Source organism: Lithobates pipiens, unplaced genomic scaffold, assembly GCF_037356315.1.
Source record: "Lithobates pipiens isolate NorthernLeopardFrog02 unplaced genomic scaffold, aLitPip1_a1.2 Scaffold_22, whole genome shotgun sequence".
Classification (NCBI taxonomy): domain Eukaryota; kingdom Metazoa; phylum Chordata; class Amphibia; order Anura; family Ranidae; genus Lithobates; species Lithobates pipiens.
In genome coordinates this window covers 275027860-275035411 of record NW_027507784.1, presented here as the reverse complement: position 1 = coordinate 275035411, position 7552 = coordinate 275027860, and positions in this window count along the sequence as shown.

Below are 7552 nucleotides of genomic sequence, written 5' to 3'. Positions count from 1 at the left end.
CAATGTGTCTGCCATAATGTCGCAGTCCTGGTAGAAAACGCTGATCGCCGCCATTACTAGTAAAGAGAAAAAATTATGAATAAAAATGCCATAAAACTATCCCCTTTGTTGTAAACGCTATAACTTTTGTGCAAACCAATCAATAAACGCTTATTGCGATTTTTTTACCAAAAATATGTAGAAGAATATGTATCATCCTAAACTGAGAAAAAAAAAGTTATACAATTTTTTTTATATATTTTTGAGGGATATTTATTATAGCAAAATGTAAAAAATAATGGATTTTTTTCAAAATTGTCGCTCTTTTTTTGTATATAGTGCAAAAAATAAAAACCGCAGGGGTGATCAAATACCACCAAAAGAAAGCTCTATCTGTGGGAAAAAAAATGACAATTTTGTTTGGGAGCCACTGTGCATGATGGGGCAATTGTCAGTTAAAACGACGCAGTGCCGAATCGCAAAAAAGTGCTCTGGTCTTTGGCCAGCAAAATGGTCCAGGGCTTAAGTGGTTAAAGGGTACAATTGACTTTAAATGACCCATAATTGTTAGGGAGGTTCCTTTCAAGTTTACAGGATCTTTTTTTTTACCAGGAAACTAAACCTAACAGCAATCCTAATGCTTAGCCTACCCCTAAAATGAACTCTATTGTTAGAGATACCTATTTCTTTGTTTCTTTAAAAATTTGTTTTAGTGACATGACAGTGCTGACTACAATGCTATGTGATGGGGCCTTTAAGCTGATTTTGCTGTCCATTCAAGTTCACTAAATTTCCGTTTCTAATTCTGAAGGAGGTGAATGCTTCAAACACGCTCATAGCCAAAGTCTGTGCAGAATTGATGCCAGCTTTGATAATGGACAGATCAGCTACAGACAGTGTCTTTGGTAGTTTAAGCTCCACCTGTCATTGAGCTTGGAGAGTTTTTATTCAGATTCTAAACAAATTCCTCTTGCCAATCCAGGACTGGCAGAATGGAAACAGTTGGATCTCTGAAGGTTGTAGAATCCTCCAGCAGCAGGGACAGGCTTGTTCTAGGACTGAGGAACAAGTTTTTTCAATGTTTCCTAAGTAAATTGTACACAGTTGGTCCATTAGTTCCTACAGTATTTATACATTTTGTTGTATTGTACATTTTTTGTTGATGGCAAATCCTGCTCATGTATGAAGAATGCTTTCACAAATTTTTGTTACCGCTATACATTTTCATAGCCAAAACTGAATGTTTTCTGAAACCAACCGCTATCTACTTTTCCTGGCAAGCCTCACATCAGCACACCTGGGTTAAGTCATCCCTCCAGTCTCTCAGGACCACCTTCTCCTAGCTAATAAAATAGAGCCTTCCCCCCCCCCCCTTCTCTTTTTTTGGTCAGACTCAAGGCCACCATGCTCAAGGAATTGACTACACCCCCCTACCGAACCTACCCTCCCAGGTTCAAGCCTCTCCTGGGTTGGAAGGTCCAGAATGATAGAGGTAAATCCTCTTAAAAACTAGACGCTCCAGGTGCCGGAGCTGTGGGCATTGGAATGCTTAAAGAGCATACCAATTCAAGGCTGTGGTGTTGCATTCCTTCCTGCTGCTTTCCTGTCCCTAGGAGTTGCCTCCCCTGTATTTTCTGTCAGTCAGTGATGATGTCTGGGGGGTGGAGCTGTGAGGGGTGGGGGGGGGGGGGTGACAAGCTTCACCTAGCAATGCTCAGGATAAAGTCAGGAGATGCAGAGACTCTAGTGCTGTATGCCACAGCTAGAGAATGAAGTGTACTGGCGAGTTCCCTCCTGATAGGGGGAAGGATGGCTGTGCTGTTGTCAGTGTTTGCTAGCCTGTGACCACTGAGTAACCCTAATGCATAATCCTATATGTTTACAGCTTGTCAGATATTTTATGAAGTCTGCTGCCACCCCGAGAGACTCTATCCAGTATCCAGGTAAAGCAGATTCTCTTGAAGAGCAGGTAACAAAAGAAAAAACAAGTAGAATAGGAGCTTTTTTCTTCTTATTCTCTGAACTCTGTCTTTTTGTTGTTTCAGTTATGAGCTCACCACAGCCCCAAAGAGCAAGAAGATCATCGGAAGGGTAGAAGGGGTCTACGGGGGCCATAAACAAAAGAGTGCCATACTCTAGACTCATAAGGTGTCCTGTCTTTATAGGAGCAGAAGCCCCAGAAAAAGACATTAGTGGAAGAAAAATTCCCGCCACTGCTCAAATTCTCTGCATGCATCTGGGTCACACACAGGGCATAGACTGCTAGTCCAGGCCACATTAAATCTCTGGTGGCAGAACCAAGAGTGACAAGAGGTTGTTTGGCCGAGGGCCTCTGCTGGGCTTGTTCAGCACTATCCGCTTTTGAATGCATAAGAGATGTAGCCACGGATAAAGAGACAGAGGTGCTTAGGATCTTGCTAGCTACCATCGCAGTTATACATTTGATGGGGATGAAAATTTTCCACTACCTAGACAACATCTTGGTAGTGGCCCGCGCAAGCAAGGAGTTAACAGCACAAGGCGAGGTGGTGCCGAAGATACTATCAGAATTCAGCTGGATCCTAAACAAGCAGAAGAGCCAGTTGGTCCCATCCCATGAGATGGAGTACCTAGGGCTTATTTTCAACACAAGGCGAGGGCAGATCTTGCTACCAAAATGCAAAGTGGGCCTGTTAGTAGCCTGCGTGAACAGCTTGATATTGTCCTTGTTGCTTTCAGCGAGAGATTGTATGATGCTCCTGGGAATGTTCACAGCAGTAACTCCAGTCATTTCCTGGGCAAGATTACATACGAGAGCATTCCAAACATCCTTTCTGAACCAGTGGTATGCCATATCATTAGACCAGAGAATCTGCTTACCAAGACGGATCTGCCAGGGCTTGGCGTGGTGGATAGCGCCAGGGACTCTGTCACGGGGCATGCCTCTCAGCCCCTGAGATTGGATACAGATAACCTCGGATGCCAGTCTCTGGGGCTGGGGCGCTGACTGCCTTAGCAGACAGGTCCAAGGCAAATGGAGCAGGATGGAGACCAAACACTCAAACCTTTTTTGAGTTACAGGCAGCATACCTAGCCCTACCGGCATTTAAGGATCTGATTCAGGGAGCTCGGCTCACTTACATAACCAAACAAGGATGAACCAAAAGCTTGCCACTGCTGCAGTTGGCAACCAAGATATTCGTCTGGGCTGCAGCACATGTGGAGGCCTGGATGGCAGCCTACATTCCGGCCAGTCAAAATTACATAGCAGACCATCAGAGTTGAGATTTTCCCAACAGCAATGAGTGGTCACTCAACAGGGACTATCTGGGACCAAACTTTGGCAGGTGGGGTATGCCCTTAGTGGACCCGATGGCAACCTCATGGAATGTGCAGGTGCTTCTGTTCATGTCAAGATTCCATTGCAATGAAGCACTAGCTCAAGATGCCTTCTCAATTCCTTGGGAATTTTCCCCTAGTTTACTTCTTCCCGCCGGTGCCTCTAATCCTGAAAGCCCTACTAAAAATCGTGAGGGAAAAGTCCATGCAATTGTAATCCTACCCTTCTGGCTACGAAGGCCATGGTTCCCACTGCTCCTGCAGATGGCATCACCCAGTATGGCTACTGCTGAAGAGGGACCTACTACAAGAGGCCTAGTGGAATCACCCCAACCCAGGCAGATAGCAACTGATAGCATGGCTATTGAATCAGCCAGACTGCAGTCTCAAGGCATTTCAGAGGAGGCAATCTCGACACTATTGAAGTCAAGAAAGACCACAACCAATGCCACATATACCAGGATTTGGAAGAAGTTCACAGCATTTGTTTCACAATGGAAATTCTCCCCATTGACCGCAAACATCGCGCAGGTGATATTGTTTTTACAGTAAGCACTAAGGATGGGCTTGGCATATAACACCATAAAGGTACAGGTGTCAGCCTTGTTTTGCTTCACAGGCTGCGAGTGGGCAGATGAGCCACTAATAAAGCAATTTCTTAGAGCGGCCATAAGAATGGGACCACAAAAGAGGACCCTGTTCCCAGCCTGGACTTAAGCACAGTGACGAAAATAGACTCTGCACTACCGCACTCTTCAGAAAAAACATCTTTCTTTATTAAATAATCCCATCAAAACACAGCAAACACAGCAGACAAAAAAAGCTGGCTATGATTAAGCACTACTGCTAGTGTGAAATGTCAGCTTTTTTTTGTCTGCTGTGTTTGCTGGGTTTTGATGTGATTTTTTAATAAAGAAAGGTGGTTTTTCTGAAGAGTGCGGCAGTCCAGAGTCTAATTTCATCTGTTGCTATCGGCAATTGCAAGCACCTGTGGCCTCCGGGCTGAGAGAACAGTGGGCATGTGTGCTCCTGGAGCGGTGAGACTCTCTTTTCCTGACTTAAGCACAATGCTAAGAGCTCTGCTCCAAAACCCATTCGTGCCTGCTGAAACATGCCCGCAATGGTTCCCGACAGTCAAGCTGTTCTTTCTCATGGCCATAACGTTGGAAAGAAGAGTTTCAGAGCTGGCAACTCTATCTTGCATGGATCCTTTTTACATCAATCTCCCAGACAAAGTAATCCTAATGTCCTCACCAGCCTTAACCCCTAACGTACTTACACCGCTCTCGGCAGATGTGTAAAACTGATACTTTATTCGTCCTACCAACAGGACCTAGGAGAGGAGAAGCGGCATCAGCTATAATCATAGCTACCTGAATCACCAAGGTAATAAGCCTTACATATGAGAAACAGGTGCTGACACCTCCACAAGCTATTCAAGCTCATTCAACAAGAGGGCATCCTCATGGGCAGCTTCTGCTAAAATATCAGTTGAAAACATATGCAGGATGGCTAGCTGGAGCTCCTGCAAAACATTTGCTAAACATTACAGTTTGGATAAGAAAAAAGGAAATTAATGGCGCAAAAATTAACTGAATATCCAAAAATTAATTATAACAAATTATAACATAGAAAAGGAGAGGGGGATATTTGGGGGGAATTTTTGGACACAAGAAAAGGTAAATAATGCTTAAAATAAATCAAATATGATGAGTCCAAGTCATTCAATAGAAATGAGATAAGTTCATGGGGAAGCACCGCAGGCAGCAACCTTTAAAGTAGAAGCAAACACTCTGAAATAACAAGAAAAAGAAAGAACAGGTGCGCCACACTAAGTGCAGTAATATAAAACACTTTTTTAATCATTGAAAATCAAAGCCAAATGGCTACTCACAAATATTATATAAATAAAGAGATATTTTCTGGAGTAACACGGTACTTCTACAGTCCATGAGCTGTCCTGTTCTTGTACAGTCAGGCTGGGTGCAAAGATGGTCCGGAGATGTCAACAAATTCAGCAAATTCACTGTTGTTATGTGATAACCTTACACTGTCAGCTGGGGGTGTCCGGAATGCCCAGTATACAGTGTGTACTGGCGTCCTATACTCTATTCAGAGACCGGAAACGGGAACCAGAAGTGCATTCCAGCCTGGGACGCAAACATCGAGGGACCGGAAGTCACGTGATACGGGTAGCCAATGGGATGATGCGTTTCACAACTCCATTGTTTCTTCAGAATGGGATGACGAGTTGTGAAACGCTTTGATTTTTAGTGATTAAAAAAGTGTTTTATATTACTGCACTTAGTGTGGCGCACCTGTTCATTCTATTACAGTTTGGATGTAACTTCAGCTAGTGCATCAAAATTTGAAAATGCAGTGGTGTCAGCACACTTCCAAGCAAAATAAAATATTCACTAAGCAGCATTACAGTTGTTTTTGAGTTTATTATCCCACCCTAGATCAACTAAATCAAATCCAGGTGTGCTGACATGAGGCTGGCCAGGAAAACAGAAAATTGTTATCAATATTTACTGTAATTTTCCTTTCCTGGCCTGTCCTTATGTCAGCACAATGGAACAATGAAAAGGGGGGGGGGGGGGGGCAGAGATGCTCTCTTTTATTAGCTAGGAGAAGATGGTCCTGAGAGACTGGAGGGAGGGGTTAACCCAGGTGTGCTGACGTGAGGACAGGCCAGGAAAGGAAAATTATTAAGTATCAATTGGTAACAATTTTCTGTTTTCTACTTTGGACTTTCTAAACCACATTTGTTAACCGCTTGCCGTCATTACACTGTAGCAGTTTGGCACGATCCCACGAACCGCCGTAGCTATACATCAGCTCGCGGGATTGGGATAACAGGGTGCACTGTGAGGGTGCTGATGCTCTTGGTCAAAGGTCACGATGGCCGCCAGCCATGAGTGATCACGGGCACGAGAAGCAGAAATGTATGTGTGTAAACACACAAATCCCTGTTGTGTTCTGTGAGGAGTGACAGATTGTGAGTTCCTAATAGCTAGGAACCACGATCTGTCATTTCCTCTAGGTTAGTCCTCTCCCCCTACAGTTAGAAACACACACAGGGAACACAGTTAACCCCTTGATTGCTCCCTAGTGTTAACCCCTTCCCTGCCAGTGACATATTTACAGTAATCAGTGCATTTTTATAGCACTGATCGCTGTATAAATGCCAGTGGTCCCAAACATGTGTCAACAGTGTCCGATGTGTCTACCATAATGCCGCAGTCCCAATAAAAATAGCAGATCACCACGATTACTAGTAACAAAATATTAATAATAATAAAAATGCTATAAATCTATGCCCTATTTTGTAGACGCTATAACTTTTGCGCAAACCAATCAATATACGCTTATTGCAATTTTTTTTACCAAAAATATGTAGAAGAATATATATCGTCCCAAACTGAGTACAAAATATTGTGTTTTTTTCAAAATTGTCGCTGTTTGTTTGTTTGTTTATAGCGCAAAAAATAAAAACCACAGAGGTGATCAAATACCACCAAAAGAAAGCTCTATATTGGGAAAAGAAGGATGTCAATTTTGTTTGGGTGCTGCATTGCAAGACCGCACAATTGTCAGTTAAAGCGACACAGTGATAATCGCAAAAATGGCCCGGTTATGCAGGAGCCTAATCTTCCAGGGCTGAAGTGGTTAAAGACAGTTTTCAACTAGATCAGTCCTAAAATAACTGCTGATGCATGGAGCAAAACCGAGTATCCTGGCCAATCAGTACTGAATAAGTGAATGGAAAGTGTGGTTACAGTATATAATAAATACATTTTCCTGTGTATGTATTCCTCATACAACTACTTCAGTTGGACCTATAGATAGAGAACAAAACACTGGTCTAGTCTTATTGTGCTTGGTCCTCTTTTTCTCTTATTGGCAATTATGCAATTTTTATTTAATCTGTTATTTTTCAATAATCTTTATTTGAATACAGTCAAATACAAGTTTTAATGCAGCATCTATGCAACTATAGACCTTCAAAAGAACTTCTGGCAGGAGAAAAACCGCCTCAAAATTGCGCCTAAAGCCCCGTATTGCAAATACATTTAGGCACATTTAAGCACGTGTAGGCGCATAAAGCGTTTGACCGCTAATGGATTCCATTGACCAGAATAATAATGTATTATTGCCCATTGGGATACTACAATGCCATTGGTACAACAATTTTTCTTTTATTTTTTTCGCGCCGCATACCTAATACAATAACAAATATCTTTATCTCTGC